Source organism: Mauremys reevesii, linkage group 14 (assembly GCF_016161935.1).
Source record: "Mauremys reevesii isolate NIE-2019 linkage group 14, ASM1616193v1, whole genome shotgun sequence".
In the NCBI taxonomy this organism is placed as follows: Eukaryota; Metazoa; Chordata; order Testudines; family Geoemydidae; genus Mauremys; species Mauremys reevesii.
In genome coordinates this window covers 31,867,388-31,887,657 of record NC_052636.1, presented here as the reverse complement: position 1 = coordinate 31,887,657, position 20,270 = coordinate 31,867,388, and the positions used below count along the sequence as shown (strand labels likewise).

The 20,270-nt window shown below is 46.0% G+C and overlaps 1 pseudogene; it reads left to right on the top strand.

Moving 5' to 3' along the window:
* Positions 1-9,356: 9,356 nt before the first annotated feature.
* On the top strand, positions 9,357-10,731 carry LOC120381589 (annotated as a pseudogene).
* Positions 10,732-20,270: the final 9,539 nt, after the last annotated feature.

The following is a 20,270-nucleotide window of genomic DNA, read 5'->3' as shown; positions in this document are numbered from 1 at the left end:
ACTCCCTCAAATACATCCCAGAATGATGTTTGCCCTTTTGACTTATACTTAGCTTGTGATCCACTCTGGCCCCCAGCTCCCTTTCCGCAGTGCTCCTTCCTGGGCAGGAATTTCCCATTTTGTACGTGTGCACCTGATTGTTCCTTCCTAAATGAAGCACTTTGCATTTGTCCTAATTGAATTTTTTGCCCCAAATCCCTCAATGGCCCCCTCAAGGATTGATCTCACAGCCTTGGGTTTAGCAGGCCGATGCTCAAACCACTGAGCTCTCCCTCCCTGGCCTATCCTCTAAAGCACTTGCAACCCCTCCCAGCTTGGTATTGTCTGCAAACTTGGTAAGTATAACAGGATGTTACTGGGAGGGTTTCACTGTGTCTCAGAGGGTTACACCCTGGTGGGAGGGGGCTATGCCTGTACTGGAATAAGGTCACTCTGTGCTTCACCTAGTGTGTCCATTAACAGGGAAAAATCCGGGGGGAATCAGCATGTGGAATGGACAAAAGCCCCCTCTGCATTCTCTCACATTGCCCTTCTCGTCCTGGCAGGCTACAGATTAACGTCCACGTTTTGCTCCAGATCATCCCGTCCTCCCAGGGGGAAGGAAATGGCTGCAATGGAGCTGGCTCAGGTAAGGGATTACCAGGGAGCTGGTGGTGGGTTCTGCTTGGAGGGAGAGGAGCAGTACGTGCATAGGAGGGTAGGAGCTGCTGGAGGTGGTGGGAGGCAGGAACTATCTAGGGTGGAGGAAGGGAGGGGACAGGATGTGACAAACCTGCTGAGATTTGTGTACTCTAGGGTGTGATGGGTTGTCACCCTGGGGTGCAGTCTGGGGAGCTTCTGGGAACTGCTGTGCCCTCTAACCCTGAAGCTGGGCTGGCCCTTCTCACACGGCTTTGCTGGAGATTCAGCCAGCCTCTCCAGGGCCTGTCATCACCCAACACGACAGCAGGTGGCGGCATGCATCCAACTAAGCTACCTGAGTGCTTTACCTGAGCCGCTCAAGGACAGATAGAGACAACAGCCAATTTCCCAGCTCCCCAACCTTGCACTCTTGCTGTAGTATAAATTCAGAATTATACCATCTTATAGTGCACAGGGATCTGGATAATGTAAGCTCATTAATATAGTTCGCCTTCCCCTCGATATGGGAAAGATGTGCACAACAAGCCTGTGCTAACCAAGCTCAGCTTTTCCCCAAACACTTCACTCAAAATGCACTGATTAAGATAAAGCATAAAACAAGTTTATTAATGGCAGAAAGGTAGATTTGAAGTAATTATTGTTAGAACAAAAAAGGAGCCGGTTGATCCAGAGGCGGATATGAATACAGGCTTCTTTATTGCGTTACTTGTTCCCCTTGACCCAACTATCGATTAAGCACTGGATTAGTTACATCACATGCCTTTTATCTGAGTTTGTATGTAAACACCTACATCCGTTACAACACCCCAAACCCCCTTATTAAGTAGTAGAAACACTCATACAATTAGTATACCCACCCCTATCCACTATCACAGTATTACACCTATCATAGAGGCATTTTTACCTTGAAAATACCGTTCTTTGCAATAACGTGTTGCCACAAATTCCCTAAACAGCAGTTCTCAGGGTATGGAGGAAGGGTCAATGAGCAGTTCTCGGGGAGGGAGGAAGGGGCATAAGCCAGGGCTTGTTTATGTAGCTGGGAAAGGAAGGGGGAGGGGGAGAGAACATTTCTTTTACTTTCTTTCACACAAAGGACATTCATTCCAGCAACTACATTTCTCATGCAGCTGCATCAATGTCAATTCTTACAAGCAACAGAGAAAGGAAAAATATGGCAACTTATTTGTTAAGCAAAGAATTACTGCCTGCTTATGCCTTTGTCTCCAATGCATGTCAGCACATTAGCAGCTTCCCAGCTGTTTTACTGAACCCTAACGTATCCCAACAATTCTAAGTGATAGGAAACAGATCAAAGCAGATTACTTAGCAGATAACCAAAAACTCAAACTAAGCCTAACATACTAGATGGATAGAATTTGAATTAGCAATTTCTCACCCTGACTGATGGTACAAGCAGTCCCCCAAGTTTCCATACACAAGCTAGAAATCCCTTTACCCTGGGACCAGCAGTTCCCCCAGTTCAGTCTTTGTTCCTCAAGTGTTTCCAGGAGTTCTCTTGTGCAGGGAATGAGGCCAAAAGATGATGTCACACCCCACCTTATGTAGCTTTTCCATATGGCAGGAACCATTTGTTCCAAACTCAGTTCCCAGTCCAGTTTGTGGAAAAATACAAGTACCAAAATGGAGTTCGTTGTCATGTGGTCTAGTCACATGTCCTAGCATGTCCTGCTGAGTCATAGTAGCCATGACTCATAGGCTGGCTGAAACATTCACAGGAAGGCTAAGCTCTTCCACGGTCCATTGTCTTTGTTGATGAGCCATCAGCTCTGTCTGGCTTCTTCATTGTTGTACCTGAAAGGCCCGTTGTGGGTGTTACCCAGAGTAAGCACATTTGAAATACAGATACAGAGTCAATATCCATAACTTCAAATACAAACATGATCCATGCACACAAATAGGATAATCATATTCAGCACATGACACATCTTGCACAAAATGCATCATAATTATGTCCTAATCATATTATAACCATACCACTATGATGAATATGGGGGTGTAGTGTCAGATAGGGCCTAATTTCAAGGGATTTGGGAATGGAATTTCTCCTCTTTGTGGAACAGGAAATAACCCTCCAGCCAGGGCTGGGAAAACTCTCAGACTCCCAGTGCTGGAGCCTAAATCTACTGCCACTTCATTAGTTACCACCACCCGCAATCTTTGTGGTACTGCAAACTTCATCTGTGATGATTTTATATTCTGTTCTAGGTCATTGATAAGAATGTTAAATAGCACACGGGCAAAAAGCAATCCTTGTGGGAACCCGCTAGAAATAAATCCACTCGATCATGGTTCCCCATTTACAATCCCAGTTTTTAATCTATTTAATGTATGCCGTGTTTATTTTGTATCATTCTAGTTTTTTTTAGTCAAAATATTGTGCTGAATCAAGTCATATGCCTTACAGAAGTCTAGATATATTACATCAATAATATTAGCTGCAACCAAACTTTTGATCTCATCTAATAAGGATATCCAGTTAGTTTGATAGGATCTATTTTCTCTAAACCTTTGTTAATAGGTACTAATTATATTACCTTCCTTAATTCTTTATTAATGAAATCCAGTATCGACTGCTCCATTATTTTGCTCAGTATTGATATCAGACTGACTCTCTTGTAATTAGCTGGGTCATCTCTTTTACACTTTTTAGTATTGGCACAGCATTAGCTTAATTCCAGTCTTCTGGAATTTCCCCAGTGTTCCAAGTCCTAATTACAATCAACATTAATAGTCCACCACGCTCCTCCACCAGGTCTTTAAAAACTCTTGGATACAAGTTATCTGGACCTGCTTATTTAAACTTGTCTAACTGTAATAGCTGCTGTTTAATGTCCTTGTGAGTTCTTGTTGGAATGGAAGGAGTGTCGTCGTCAACATCTTATGATACGAGTACAGCATCTGTTTTTCTCCAAATCCAGGAGAGAACACTTATTGAACACTTCTACCTCTTCTGCATGATTTTTGATAATTCTGCCATTTCTGTCTAGTAATTTATCACTACCATTGTTAGGATTAATATACTTTTCAAAACTTCCTTCTTCTTTTCATTGATTGGTCATTGATTTCTGATAGCTTCCTGTGACGAGGCGGTTCTGGCGGGACCCAACTGAGAGTGCCAATTCAGGATCACTTGCTCAGACAGTGCAGTCACAGCCCTAGGCTGGGGTTTTTCCACCTCTAAGGCAAACCAAACCAGCCAGACAAAAAGGACTTCGGTTTCACCCCACTGGCTAACCACAAGTCACACGAGCAATTTCCTTAGACACTCCAGTCTCCCAGTATCACCACCAGTGCCACCCGTCCTGGGGAGGAATGGTTATGAAAACCAACACCCCAATAAAAGAAAAAGGTTCTCTCGATTCCAAAGAATCAAGCCCCAGACCCAGATCAATATACACATCAGATCTTACCCACAAATCACGCTGTTGCCAATCCTTTAAAATCTAAAGGTTTATTCATAAAAGGAAAAAGGTAGAGATGAGAGCTAGAATTGGTTAAATGGAATCAATTACATACAGTAATGGCAAAGTTCTTAGTTCAGGCTTGTAGCAGTGATGGCATAAACTGCAGGTTCAAATCAAGTCTCTGGAGAACATCCCCCGCTGGGATGGGTCAGTCAGTCCCTTGTGTAGAGCTTCAGCATGTAGCAAAGTCCTCCAGAGGTAGAAGCAGGATTGAAGACAAGATGGAGATGAGGCATCAGGCTTATATAGGTTTTCTCCAGGTGTAAGAACCTCTTTGTCCTTACTGTGGAAAATTACAGCAAAATGGAGTCTGGAGTCACATGGGCCAGTCCTGCATACTTTGCTGAGTCACAAGGCGTGTCTGCTTTCTCTCCATGGGTCAGTTGTGTAGCTGATGGTCCTTAATGGGCCATCAAGCAGGCTAGGCAGAGCTAACACCAACTTGTCTGCGATGTCTCCCAGAAGCACAGCACCATCTTGAAATACAGATAGTATAGAGCTAATATTCATAACTTCAACTACAAAATGATACATACATACAGACAGCATAATCATAACCAGCAACCCATAACCTGGTCTTAGACACCTCATATTGACCCCCTTTACATCAGATTTGGTGCCACTACAGGACCTTGGTTGCAACCCATGTTCTATATGGTCCCAATTTATATCACTAACGTCACACTTCCCTTACCAATTTTCTACAATTCTGACCTTCTAACTCAGGGGTGAGCAACCTTTCAGAAGTCTTCATTTATTCACTCTAATTTAAGGTTTTGAGTGCCAGTAATACATTTTAACATTTTTAGAAGATCTTTCTCTGTCTATAATATATAACTAAACTATTGTTATATGTAAAGTAAATAAGGCTTTTAAAATGTTTAAGAAACTTCATTTAAAATTAAATTAAAATGCAGAGCCCCCCGGACTGGTGGCCAGGACCCGGGCATTGTGAGTGCCACTGAAAATCAAATCTTCTAAATGTGAAGACCCTGCCTCTGTCTGTCAGCTGGGAGACACAAAGTTTCTCTCTTTCTACCCTCTGATGCCGCCTGTCTGTTCTAGGCAAGGTGGGGTGGGACTCTGTTAACATGTGCCTCCCAGAGCTTCCATTTACCTGGTGCTGCTGTTCCGTGAGTAGTGGGGTTGTGAGTGGGGCAGCAGGTACTGAGTGTTGGACTCTTGCTCTTTCAGGGGCCGGTGACCTTCGAGGAGGTGGCTGTGTATTTCACCAAGGGGAATGGGCACTACTGGACTCTGTTCAGAGAGCCCTCTACAGGGATGTCATGCAGGAGAACTATGAGACGGTGACCTCGCTGGGTAAGCAGTCCTGTCCCTGGGTTATTAGAAGCTGTGGGGTCTCTGAAGAACCTGAGTAGTAATAACTTTATACCTTTATTCGTCATACAAGTTTTGACAAGTTTCCTTGCCCCCCCATTTTTTTGCCTTATCTCCCACCCACTAGTACCATTTTTGGACATGTGCCTTTTGGTGCTGTCAGTCATTTTAAAATTGCATTGAATGTATCCTTATTGAATACATTCATAACTACATTAATCACTGTAGCTTTCATGCCTTTTCCTCATTTTAAGAGGACAATATGCTGCCTGTAGAATTCTAAATTGAGTAAATAGGTGTGTGACTCATGCGTGGCTTGTGTGACAGTCAGATGAGCTCTTTTAGGAGAGCGTGTAATGTTGCCGTTCAGGATCCCATGGGTGAAGGGATAAGCGAGCCGTGGGAGGGACGGAGACGGGGGTAGTAGATATGCCAGGACATGGGGCGGTGTGTGCAGGGTTAGAGCTAAGAAGCAGCAGGGAGGTAGGAGGCTGTGAGAGACGAGGAGAAAATACAAGATGTTCTCAAGGTGCCGGGAGGTGGTGCTGGCTGAGAGTAATGGGAAGAAGGGAGGGAGTGTGGAGGAAGGGCACCCAGGAAGTGGGGTGGGTGGGTCAGTGCGAGAGGAGGAGAGGTTTGGGGATCTGGAGCTGTGGGGGATCCCAGACCTTTAACCCCAAATCCCTACCGAAGCCTTGTTGCTTTAGAGCCTCCACTCCAGTTTTATGTCTGTTCAGTTTCACTTTATTATACATTTTTTCCCCAAATATTATTCTTTTAACTCTTGAACTCCCTCTCCCACTCATTACCCCCCTCCTCACATAACCTCCTCATCTCCTATGCACAGCGACCCGGCCACCGATCCTGAGTCCTTGCTGCATCCTCCGCCCAGAACAGGGCCCCTACCCAGGCACAAATGGGCACTTCGTTGATGATGTCACAGGGTGGTATAGTCTGTACAATTTTTACACCTATAAGATTACATATTCCAAAGCCCTTCACACCAGTCGGGCTTATCTCTATACGCCGATATAGTCTGTTCCCTTCCCAGCTCTGATGCCGCAGAGCCTGGCCTGTGTCCCTGTTCCGTTCTCCCTAACCAACATTCAACATTCATGGGGCCTCATCTGGAGCACTGTGTCCAGTTTTGGGCCCAACACTATAAGAAGGATGTGGAAAAATTGGAAAGCATCCAGCGGGGGGCAACAAAAATGGTTAGGGGACTGGAACACATGACTTCTGAGGAGAGGCTGAGGGAACTGGGATTGTTTAGTCTACAGAAGAGAAGAATGAGGGGGGATTTGATAGCTGCTTTCAACTACCTGAAAGGGGGTTCCAAAGAGGATGGATCTAGAGTGCGTCTTCACTACCCGCCGGATCGGCGGGTAGCAATCGATTTCTCGGAGTTCGATATATCGCGTCTCATCTAGACGTGATGTATTGAACTCCGAACGCGCTCCTGTCGACTCCGGAACTCCACCACCGTGAACGGCGGTGGCGGAGTCGACGGGGGAGCCGCGGACGTCGATCCCGCGGCGTGAGGACGGGTAAGTAATTCGAACTAAGGTATTCGACTTCAGCTAGCTGAAGTTGCGTACCTTAGATCGAACCCCCCCCCAGTGTAGACCAGGCCTAGACTGTTCTCAGTGGTAGCAGATGACAGAACAAAGAGTAATGATTTCAAGTTGCAATGGGGGAGGTTTAGGTTGGATATTAGGAAACACTATTTCACTAGGAGGGTGGTGAAGCCCTGGGATGGGTTCCCCACGGAGGTGGTAGAATTTCCTTCCTTAGAGGTTTTTAAGATCAGGCTTGACAAAGCCTTGGCTGGGATGATTTAGTTGGGGATTGATCCTGCTTTGAGCAGGGTGGGACTAGATACCTCCTGAGGTCCCTTCCAACCCTGATATTCTATTATTCCAATTTCCTTCCCCCCCTCCTGTTTGACCCCATTTATAGAGTAATATTCTCAGCTATACCTTAACCAGTAATTGTGCTGAAATTTAACTAACCAATTCTAACATATTGTGACATAATTCTCTAACCCAGGCGTCGGCCACCTTTCAGAAGTGGTGTGCTGAGTCTTCATTTATTCACTCTAATTTAAGATTTCATGTGCCAATAATACATTTTAACGTTTTTAGAAAGTCTCTTTCTATAAGTCTATAATACATAATTAAACTATTGTATGTAAAGTCAGTAAGGTTTTTAAAATGTTTAAGAAGCTTCATTTAAAATTAAATTAAAATGCAGAGCCTTCTGGACCGGTGGCCAGGACATGGTCAGTGTGAGTGCCACTGAAAATCAGCTCGTGTGCCGCCATAGGTTGCCTACTCCTGCTCTAACCAATTATAAACCACTACCCTAATTAACTTACACCTGGCAACATTAATTATACAGGAGAGAGAAACAATTAGAGAACCAGACTGATTAACAATGTAAAAGTGGTGGCCATAAAGATAGAACAATACAGAAATGAGGGTTTCACAACCACAACCATTGATAAGTGATTTCTTGCCAGACAGAATGCTATCAAGTTAAGGTTTCTTTAACCATCTTAAGATCCAGACAGGACTGTCTTCCTAACAGCCCAATAGCACCTTATTTCAGTGTGACTGGTTTGGGATGTGAGGATGTGACCCTTCGCTTCCCAGCTTATGGCTGCCCCTGCTGCTTAGCCAAAGGCCTTAGCCTAAGAACAAGGCCTCAGGCTGTCCTAGTGAGAGAAGGCCCAGACACAGGCAGACTGTGATTTTGATTCTTTGTTTTCATACTCCTGTAACTAGCTAAGTGATAAAAATACACCTAAGTTCTTAAAATATAGGCTTTGCAGGCAGGCCTGAATATCGCCATTCTAACAGGGTCTACCCTTTCCCCCATGCTGTGTCTGTCTTGTCTATTTAGACTGTAAATTCTTCAGAGCACTGGCCATCTACTATTCTACTATTTGTACTGTGCCTAGCACAATGGAGACACACTGTTAGTTGGTCCTTAGGCACTAAGGTAATGCGTATGATTAATAATAATAATAACTCTCGTGCCACTTGGAGCCAAGGAAGCTGGTCTTGGGATGTTACTGCTTAAAAATGATCTGAGCTTAAAACCATGGAATATTCTTTGTGACAAGTATCCCACAAATTCCACTGACCTCCCTTGTTTTCTTTGCCTGGCATAGGGTTTCTAAATTCCAAACCTGATGTGGTCTCACAGCTGGAACGAGGGGAAGAGCCGTGGGTCCTGGACCTCCAGGGTTCTGAGAAAGAAGTGCTTCCAAGAGCTGCCTGCACAGGTGAGGACTTGGTTAAAGCAAGTCAAAAACTGTCCGTGAATACATGAAACATTCGGGATGCCCTACAAAGACCTTGTGAGCTCTCCAAGTTCAGGATTGTTCCCTGCAGATGTGGAATAATTAGGTAGATGTCACTCATGGCTTCCCACCTATCCTGACTAACAACTGGCAGCAGATCCCTACCTGATCCCACTTTCCCCCCTGCATGTTCTGGTGAAATGCAGACCAAAACTGATCCCTTCCTCTCTCCTCTGGGGAAAATCAGCTCCTGATAGGTTTGATCTCTCCTGCACATATTTTGGTTTGTTCATCCCTTTTAAAATTCCTGTCTCTGAGATTTCCTTTCTCTCAGGCACAGGGAGTGACCTATGTCTGGATTCTCTCTGTCTCCCAGCAGGTGATAGGATGGTGCGTAAGAATGAGGAGCAGAAACCCCAGCAGGAAGATGCTGAGCAAGGAGAACCACATGGGACATTATCTGGAAGACCCAAAGGGAATGTTTCCAGGAGTCATGCACTCCGAGAAAAGTAAAAGCCTCTGAGACTCAGCAGAGGCCAGAGGAGAACTTCAGTAGCCTCTCAGACCTTATTACACATGGTAGAATCAACTTGGAAGAGACAAACTACACGTGCTCTGAGTGCGGGAAAAGCTTCAGTCAGCGCTCACACCTTATCACACATCAGATAATCCACACAGGAGAGAAGCCCTACACATGCTCTGAGTGCGGGAAAAGCTTCAATCAGCGCTCAAACCTTATCACACATCAGAGAATCCACACAGGGGAGATGCCCTACACGTGCTCTGAGTGCGGGAAAAGCTTCAGTCGGCGCTCAAGCCTTATCACACATCAGAGAATCCACACGGGGGAGACGCCCTACACATGCGCTGAGTGCGGGAAAAGCTTCAGTCGGCGCTCAAGCCTTATCACACATCAGAGAATCCACACAGGGGAGATGCCCTACATGTGCTCTGAGTGTGGGAAAAGCTTCAGTCAGCTCTCAAACCTTATCACACATCAGAGAATCCACACAGGGGAGATGCCCTACACGTGCTCTGAGTGCGGGAAAAGCTTCAGTCGGCGCTCAAGCCTTATCACACATCAGAGAATCCACACGGGGGAGACGCCCTACACATGCGCTGAGTGCGGGAAAAGCTTCAGTCGGCGCTCAAGCCTTATCACACATCAGAGAATCCACACAGGAGATGCCTACATGTGCTCTGAGTGTGGGAAAAGCTTCAGTCAGCTCTCAAACCTTATCACACATCAGAGAATCCACACAGGGGAGAGGCCCTACTCGTGCTCTGAGTGCGGGAAAACCTTCAATCGGGGCTCACACCTTATCAGACATCAGAGAATCCACACAGGATAGAAGCTCTACACGTGCGCTGAGTGCGGGAAAAGCTTCAGTCTGCGCTCACACCTTATCACACATCAGAGAATCCACACGTGAGAGATACCCTACACATGCTCTGAGTGCGGGAAAAGTTTCATTGAGCACTCAGACTTTGTCAGACATCGTAGAATCCACAGTGGAGAGAGACCCTACACATGCTCTGCATTTGGGAAAAGCTTCAATCAGATGTCATTCCCTATTAGATATCAGAAAATCCAAATGGGAGAGAACTGTAAGAAATGCCTTTATTAGGGCTTCCCAAAGATTTGTTTTAAAAATATCACATTTGGTAATTCCAATATAGTGATCTTTGCACCATCTTCACTGTGGTCTCTCAGCTCTGCCGGATGAGTTGCCTGCTTCTGCCTTTTGCAGCTCACCCTTCTTTGGGGTCAGTCCTGTGATCTTTTCTATCAGCTCCTTTCCTTTTGACTTGTAGGAGCGTGTGTCCCTCCAGCCAGGAATTTCATCAGCTCCAGGTGGGGGAGAGAGGGTTGATGCCAACAAGCTACCCTGAGGCAAAAGTTACCTGTGCCTTACATCCACTAGGACTGTATATGGAATTGGCTGCTCGAGTTAGTGATTTTGGTGTAAAAAAACAATTATAGTTGTAGAGCAGAAGCAGCCCAGGGAGTGAACCGAACAGACAATGATCAAGTGATTTCTCTCCTGCCATCCATCTCCATCCTCTGACAAACAGAGGCTAGGGACACCATTCCTTACCCATCCTGGCTAATAGCCATTAATGGACTTAACCTCCATGAATTTATCCAGTTTTCTTTTAAACCCTGTTATAGTCCTAGCCTTCACACCCTCCTCAGGTAAGGAGTTCCACAGGTTAACGGTGCGCTGTGTGAAGAAGAACTTCCTTTTATTTGTTTTAAACCTGCTGCCTATAAATTTCATTTTGTGGCCCCTAGTTCTTGTATTATGGGAATAAATAAATAACTTTTCCTTATCTACTTTCTCCACATCACTCATGATTTTATATACCTCTATCATATTCCCTCTTAGTCTCCTCTTTTCCAAGCTGAAAAGCCCTAGCCTCTTTAATCTCTCCTCATATGGGACCCATTCCAAACCCCTAATCATTTTAATTGCCCTTCTCTGAACCTTTTCTAATGCCAGTATATCTTTTTTGAGATGAGACGACCACATCTGTACATAGTATTCAAGATGTGGGCATACCATGGAGTTATATAAGGGTAATAATATAGGCAGTCTTATTCTTTATCCCCTTTTTAATTATTCCTAACATCCTGTTTGCTTTTTTGACCGCCTCTGCACACTGCGTGGGCATCTTCAGAGAATTATCCACAATGACTCCAAGATCTTTTTCCTGATTTGTTGTAACTAAATTAGTCCCGATCATATTTTATGTATAATTGGAGTTATTTTTTCCAATATGCATTACTTTACATTTATCCACATTAAATTTCATGTGCCATTTTGTTGCCCAATCACTTAGTTTTGTGAGATTTTTTTTAAGTTCTTCACAGTCTGCTTTGGTCTTAACTATCTTGAGCAGTTTAGTATCATCTGCAAACTTTGCCACCTCACTTTTTACCCCTTTCTCCAGATCGTTTATGAATAAGGTGAATAGGATTGGTCCTAGGACTGACCCTTGGGGAACACCACTAGTTACCCCTCTCCATTCTGAGAATATACCATTAATTCCTACCCTTTGTTCCCTGTCTTTTAACCAGTTCTCAATCCATGAAAGGACCTTCCCTTTTATCCCATGACAACTTAATTTATGTAAGAGCCTTTGGCGAGGGACCTTGCCAAAGGCTTTCTGGAAATCTAAGTACACTATGTCCACTGGATCCCCCTTGTCCACATGTTTGTTGACCCCCTCAAAGAACTCTAATAGATTAGTAAGACATGATTTTCCTTTACGGAAACCGTGTTGACTTTTGCCCAACAATTTATGTTCTTCTATGTGTCTGACAATTTTATTCTTTACTATTGTTTCAACTAATTTGCCCGGTACCGATGTTAGACTTACTGGTCTGTAATTGCCGGGATCACCTCTAGAGCCCTTTTAAAATATTGGCTTTACATTAGCTAACTTCCAGTCATTGGGTACCGAAGCCGATTCAAAGGACAGGTTACAAACCATAGTTAATAGTTCCGCAACTTCACATTTGAGTTCTTTCAGAACTCTTGGGTGAATGCCATCTGGTCCTGGTGACTTGTTAATGTTGAGTTTATCAATTAATTCCAAAACCTCCTCTAGTGACACTTCAGTCTGTGACAGTTCCTCAGATTTGTCACCTACAATTTGGCAATGTTTATGCTCCTTTTTAGGATTTGACTTCCACTTTTTAAAGGAAGACTTTTTGTCTCTCACTGCTTCTTTTACATGGTTGTTAAGCCCCGGTGGCTCTTTTTTAGTTCTTTTACTGTGTTTCTTAAATTGGGGTATACATTTAAGTTGGGCCTCTATTATGGTGTCGTTAAAGTGTCCATGCAGCTTACAGGAATTTCACTTTAGTCACTGTACCTTTTAATTTCTGTTTAACTAACCCCCTCATTTTTGTATAGTTCCCCTTTTTGAAATTAAATGCCACAGCGTTGGGCTTTTGAGATGTTCTTCCCACCACAGGGATGTTAAATGTTATTATATTATGCCGTTTATTTGGAGTAACTGCAGTTATTCGGGAGAGTACAGACAGGCAGAGTTTCCCCTCCCGAGGTAGGTCTCGGTTAGATAAACAATTAAGGCAAGCATTTATACCTTTTGCGACATACAGTAACGAGCAACAACTGCATTTTGTTTGTACATATTCCTTTCTGATAGCTTACTTCTCTCAGCAATTTCTGCTACAATCTGCATTCTATTCTTATCTAACACAAGGTTGAAAACCAGCATCTCTTACAGTTCTTTTCCGCTCGCCCACACCCTGCTTGGAAGTCTCCTGTTATTAGCTGTTAGTTAGCCTGGTAAATATCAAGTCCCTGAGAAAAAACAGTTATACGAAGCAAAACGAAATCACAAATAGAAATGTCATTGGAAATTCAAAAATTAAAAAGGAAAATGCAGTTCCCATCACTTCATTGTATTTGGGCCATTCCTGTATCGAGAGTACCCGCTAAGGGCCCTGTGTGCTTATGGGAAACCTGGAGGAACTCATAGCACAGCCTGGACATGAAACTCAACTGCTCCCAGGTGCCGCAGTAAAACCCTTTCCCTGCTGTGATGTTGATGATTTTATGAAAATATGCTAATGGGTCTGAATATAATGTAACTGGAACATACTTCATGCAAAAGGTCTCTTGTGCAGTATCATTACAAAACTTATTACCTACTGTGTGTGTTCAGCCTATTTGTATGAACCGATCATTCCTGTATCTGAAGCTAGAAATATGAACTATAACTCTGAGGTCCTGTTGTAATGATGCAAAGTGTGGGCCATTAACAGTGGCTTGGACTCTTGATGGCTTCCATTAACCAGGACAATTGACTGGAGATGGCTCTGTCCTGCACCATCTGTGAGTCAGGCCAGGAACAATGAAGGCTTGGGGTCTCACAGGACATGTGGCCATGTCACCTGGTACAGGAATCCATCTTAAACCTGGGGCTTTTCCCCAGGAGCGAGACAAAAGATTCCTGCCTTGTACCAAAGCTGTATAAGGGGGTGGAACAGAAGAAAGGTGGCTGAGGTCATGAGAAATCCCCTAGCTACCACCTGAGCTGGAACAAGGACTATACCAGGTGAAAAGATTGGGCCCAGACAAGAAATAAGTCTAGTCTGCAAAAGAAGCTTGTTGGAAGATCACTGAGGGTGAGATTTTATCTGTATTGAGTTTCATACTGTATTAGTCTTAGACTTGCATGTTTTTGTTTTATTTTGCTCTATGGAGAATACAAACTCCACAGAGAAGGAAAAGTTAATGCCTTAGAAAAATCTGTGTGTGTTAGAGTGTCTAGGAACCACTCTCCTATAGCTTCTTTTCTCTGATTTCCTTTAGAAAATCTGAAGCAGGGAGCAGAAAACCATTGTCTTTTCTGAGGTGTGAGCTCAGGACCTACTGAGTATGAGACTGACATGCTGCCAACTATGCTAAGAAGGCCCAGGAAAATGTTTAGGCTCAGTGCATATAGGATCCTCCTACAGCAGTGACTGGAGCAGGGAAGGAGCTGGAAGAAGCAGAGAGTTCTGGTGCCCACAGTCCTGTCCTGGCCTCTTTCTCAGCAGCAAAGAAATCAATTTGCCCTTCCAGTGAACAATCTGCTGGAACTAATGGCAGCACAGGGGGGATGTTTCTAAAGTATGCACCCACCTCTACATTTTAGAACTTACTCTCCTTTTTCTAGTATAGCACTTTGTGTATGAATTAGGCAAAACAAACTACACAGGTAAGAGAAACAAGGTCTTGAGAGAAAGCTTGAACTCATAACCCCAACAGATGGCCCCCCTGCACTAACCAGTTGCACCCCTGAAGATGTTTTTTAAACACATTTGGGAAGCAGGCAGTTATCAGTCTCTGTGGTTCACACCTTTGCCTGGTAATTGAAAGGCTGCTGGTTCAAACTTAACTCAAGATGCAGCTTTTCAGCGATGAGACTCCAGTACATTTTAACAGGAAGAAAATCTCCTCTATTCTGGCTTTGCCCCATTAGACTCCTTCTGCCCATCTTCTCCCCCTCCCCCAGTCTCTTTCCTTCCCCACTGGGGCCATGCAGAGAGGAGCCCCAGTCAGTCTCTGTCACAGAGAGTCTGTATCCCATAAAGGGAGGAGGGGTCTCTCTAAAACACTGATAATGAGGAGGGAGTGGTGTGTGTGGTTAGGGGAGACAGGATGGAGAACTAACAGTGGGGCACAGAGAGATTCCCAGATTTGGGAGATCCCTGCTGCCCCCCATCAGCCAGCTGTGAGAAGAACAACTGTGGGGGTGGGGGGGTCTCCACATGCTGCCCCCGCCCCAACTGCCAACTGTGGCAATGGGAGCTGCAGGGGTGGAGTCTGCGGGCAGCAGTGTGCACAGACGCCTCTGGCCCTCCAGCTTAGGGGCTGCGGGTTGCTTTCGGGAGATGCCCGAGGTAAATGCTGCACCCCTCACCGTCTCCTGCAACCCCTACCCCAGCCCAGACCCCACACCTGCACCCAACCTCCCTCCAATAGCCTGCCCCCCACACTGCCTCCTTCACCACAACCCCCTGACTGAGCCCAGACCCTGCACCCAAACTCTCCCAGAGCCCAACCCCTCTCCCTCCCACAACCAAACTCCTTCCCAGAGCCTTAGGCAGGTGTGTGGGGCAGGACTTGGTCCCATTCTGGGCACCACCAAAAATTATACAAACCTCCTGCCCAACCGTCTGCTGATGCACCTCAGCCCACACCCATGCAGGGTTTGAAGCTTTCGTTGCTTAAATTCCAGGATGCGGAGGATTTCAGCTCCCCTTTGCCCAGAGGGAACCTTCACCCCACTCCTAACCAGGTTCTTGTCCATGGGATCACTGTAGGGGGGCTGGGTCCCTCGGTGTCTTTTCTCTGTCTAGGTGCAATAACTGGGGGCATCTGAGCACCCAGGACCTTCTGTGGGGCTGCCATTCCCCTTCCCCTTCTGTGGTCCCATCTGCCATTGACTCCAGCCTTTTTTCTATCCATCGTCAGCACCATCCCAAGCCAGCAGCACTCGCCTCAAAAAGACAGAGTCCAGTGGCACCTTACAGACTAACAGACATATTGGAGCATAAGCTTCCGTGGGTGAATCCCACTTTGTGAGATGAATATAGTGGAAATTTGCAGGGGCAGGTATAAGTATGCAGGCAAGAATCAGTCTAGAGATAAGAAGGTTAGTTCAATCAGGGAGGATGAGACCCTCTTCTAGCAGTTGAGATGTGATCACCAAGGGAGGAGAAACTGCTTTTGTAGTTGGCTAGCCAGGCACAGAATTCCCACTCCATTCATCTGACGAAGTGGGGATTCACCCACGAAAGCACATGCTCCAATACATCTGTTAGTCTAGAAGGTGCCACAGGACTCTGTCGCCTTTTACAGAGCCAGACTAACACGGCCACCCCTCTGATACTCAAAAAGACAGTGTCCCCTGCTGGGAGTAAATCACTGACCTCTCTCTACCCTGCCCCTCTGTTTCCTTGCCTCTCAGTCTGTGCAGATGGGACCTTTCCCTCCAGTGCTGGAGGATTCGCCCTTCTCATCTACCATTGTCCCAAGCAGCACAGCGGGTGGGAATCTTAAATGTACCGCGGTGACTTAGGAGCAGAACCCCCCCAGACCTTCCATGCAATTGTCACTTGCCCCTCACTGAGCAGGACTGAAACTGGTGCAGGGAGACTGGTGGGCCACATCCCCTCTGGGCATGAGCAAAGCAGCAGGGTGAAAAAATGATCATAAAGATGCTGGGGATAGAACCCAGGGCCTCATATATGCAAAGCATGTGCTCAACCACTGAGCTACATCCCCTAGCAGGTTGTGTTTGCTATGGGTTACACTCAAAGCCCTCCTGTTTCCAGAGCATCCAGTGACCTATAAGCTTCACGAGAAGCCCATTCCCCTCTCTGAGGACCAATCCTGCTCTCCTGGAGGTGACTTGTTCATAGGGGTCACTTTTCAGCAGGGCCAGATTCTATGTGTGGGGCAGAGAGAGTGGCTGCCCTGGTCTCAGGGTGCAGAGATACACTCAGCCCTCTCCCCTGCATTGGGTTGGGGGTGAGGCAATCCCCTGCTGCAAGGTCATGGTGGGGGATGCTGTGAGCAGCGCAACACCTCACCCTGGTGGCAGAAGTGGTGTGGGGAGCTCCAGGTGTTTCTAGGATCTGCTATTTCCACCTGCCTGTAAACTCCAGCTTTCCCCAGCACATTCACTGCGGAGCAATTGGGTCACTGTTTCCATGGCTGAACAGCAAAGAATGGCTCCCAGTTTCCCTTCTATCGGCAGCAGGATTAGCCTGTGTCGGTGGTTAATGAGGTGGATCTAGTTGTAGATTGTTATTCGTTCCCCACCTTGACAATTCACACAGTCCCTTTCCCAGGCAGATTCCCAGCACCTCAGTGATCCTGGTAGCAGGGTTGGGTCCTGAGATTTTCAGGGTTCTTTTCCCCTCCACCTGGAGTGAACTCAGCTTTTCCCCATCCCAGACAATCCATGAAATAGCAACAGGGGCATAAAGAAAGAGAGGGAACATCTCACGGCCAGGGCTGGATGTGCCCAGAGCCCCCTGCTTGTCCATTGTTTCCATGGAATTTGGCCCCCTGCTTTGCACAAGGGACAGAGAAAGATCTTGCTGTTCCTGTGTCTGTGCAAGGAAAATTGTGCTTCTGTATGAAAGAGAGGCGGGAAATGGCCCCAATGATGGGGCAATAGCCTCAGGGTTAAGAGCAAAGGACAATGATGGGAAGGTTCATAATTGACTCAGTAGTTGCATACAAAGGTGCAGGTTTGGCAGTGACACTGGGAAATTCTGGCTCCTTCTCAGGCTCAGGGTGGCCACCCCGGTCTAGATGTAGAAGTTACAACATTTAAACTTGAAAGAGGGGCCAATTTCCCCATCATTTCACACCTTTACACCCAAACACGATGACTTTCTGAATGAACCCTCCTCGTTCAGCCAGAAGATCTTGGGGTGGATGTAGGAGTCACTGGGTAAAATTCTCTGGACTCTGTTCTGAATCAGGTCAGAGCAGAGGTACCTAGTGATCTAGTCTGGCTGTAAAATCTATAGATCAACACCATTAATATGAAATTAATCCTCAGAAATGGCTGTTCCCCACCCATACCCCAGCAAAGGGCTCTCCAGGGAAGGGGGCTGTTGAGGAAGGGAAGAAGAAAGACGTCCTTCTCCCCCTGGAGGAACTGGGCTCTGCACTTTGGACAGAAAGGAGGGGAAGGAAATGGCCACACGATGGCAGCAGAACCTAAGAAATGAAACACAATAGGCTTATGTCCACACTGCAATGTAACACCCACGGCTGCCCCATACCAGCTCAGGCTCCCGGGGCTTGGGCTGTGGGGTGGTAAATTTGCAGTGTAGACATCTCGGCTCAGGCTCAGTACTGGGCTCTGAGACCCAACAAGGCTGGGAGGGAGTTTAGCAAGTAAAAAAGGTAGAACGGCAGTGGAGTATTACCCTGGTCTCAATGGCATTTCTCCATCGGTCTGTCTGCTTTGGGGCAGGGACAATAACACGTCCTGCTGCTTTTGTTATTTCAAAGGGTGGTTTAGGATTTTCATTCTCACACATGGTGCATGAAGCAGGACTCAACCCTCCGTGCAAACTAAACGAGCTGCACACAGATTCTGGCAGCCACAATGAGCATTCAGTGTGAGAGCTCAGACCTGCCCCTGTCCCAGAGGGACGGGATCATCTGTGAGGGGACCGGACCACTGACCTATCAGCTCCTAACTCCCAAACTTTCAGTAACTATCCTCAGTGCCCGTGAGTGTAATTTAAACCATCAAAAGAGTCATAGTGGGCTAGACCATAGTCTGGACTTCAGGTCTGGAAAAGAACTGGCACAATCCATAGACCAGGTTGTTATATAAAATGCACATGGATTTTAACCCTTCACATACAGTAATGGGAAAGTTCTTGGTTCAGGCTTGTAACAGTGATGGAATAAACTGCAGATTCAAATCAAGTCTCTGGAGTCAATCCACAGCTGGGATGGGTCATTCAGTCCTTTGTCTAGAGCTTCAGTTTGTAGCAAAGTCCCTCCAGAGGTATGAAGCAGGATTGAAGACAAGATGGAGACGAGGCATCAGCCTTTTATAGTCTCTTGCCATGTGGTCTTTGCTTTCTTTGTCCCAAGGACACTCTATCCAGCACGTGGCATAGAAAAACCTTAGAGTTCTGTCCATAGGCAGGTCCCTGCAGACCTTGCTGAGTCACAAGGCGTATCTGCCTTCTCTCAGTGGGTCAATTGTGTAGCTGATGTTCCTTAATGGGCCATCAAGCAGGCTAGGCAGAACTGACACCAACTTATCTGGGGTGTTCCCCAGAAGCAGAGCACAAGTTTGAACTATGGACAGAACAGAGCCAATACTTATAACGTCAACTACAAAAATGATACACATCTAGAGATAGCATCATTATAATCAGCCAATCAGAACCTCTCCATAGACCCCTTACACGACAACCTTTCTACAATATTGGCTGCAAATATAGAACAGTGGTCGCAACGGTGATCTGTACAGTTACAGATTATGTCAATAACGTCACAGGAGGTGACACGGCATCAGCGAGACTGATAGTGGAATACTGCCTCCAGTTTTGGTGTCCTCAATTGAAAAAGATGTTGTGAAACTGGAGCTGGGGCAGCAAAGAGCCACCAAATGTCCTGAGGGCTGGAAAAATGCCTTCTAGTGAGCTATTGAAAGAGCTCAACCTGTTTAGCTGATCAAAAGAAGATTGAAAGGTGACTTCATTGAAGTGTTGAAATGCCTTAATGGAGAGAAAAGATTGGGTATTAAAGGGCTCTTTAATCTAGCAGAGAAAGGAATAACAAGACCCAATGGCTGGAAGGTGAAAAGAGACAAATTCATATTACAACTAAGGCACAAATATTCAACAGCGAGGATGATTCATCACAGGAACAAGCTACCAAGGAAAATGATGGATTCTCCATCTCCTGATGTCATTTCATGAGGACTAGATGCCTTTCTGGAATGTATTTGCCCCAAAAGTAGCTATTGTGTCATGCAGGAGGCCTGTGATATGCAGGGGGTCAGATTAGATGCTCTAATGGTCTCTTCTGGCCATAAAGTCGACTCATTTCTGAAAAACTGAGTGTAGCATTGGGAGCAGCATCTGATGTTTCCCTGTCTAGCCGGCTTGCTGCCTAGAACGAACGCTTCTTGAGTGGGGTGATCCTCAGGAGTAGCTCAAACCTGCAAAGTGCCTGGCCAGGGCAGGACATTGGCACAGCGAGGAGGGTGTGGCAGTGACATCACAAAGGCCTTTTGCAGGACCTCAGCCTATTGGTCCAAGGTGGTGGGAGGTGGTGACCTCACAGAGAGATGCTGACATCAGCCAGGCAGGATGGGGCGAGGGGCCAGGGAAACCTCAGAGACCCCTGTGGCTTTGCTGCAGCAAGTCTCCTTCTCCAGGTCTCTCTCTGAGGACTGAGAGAGTATTGGGGTTCACGGAC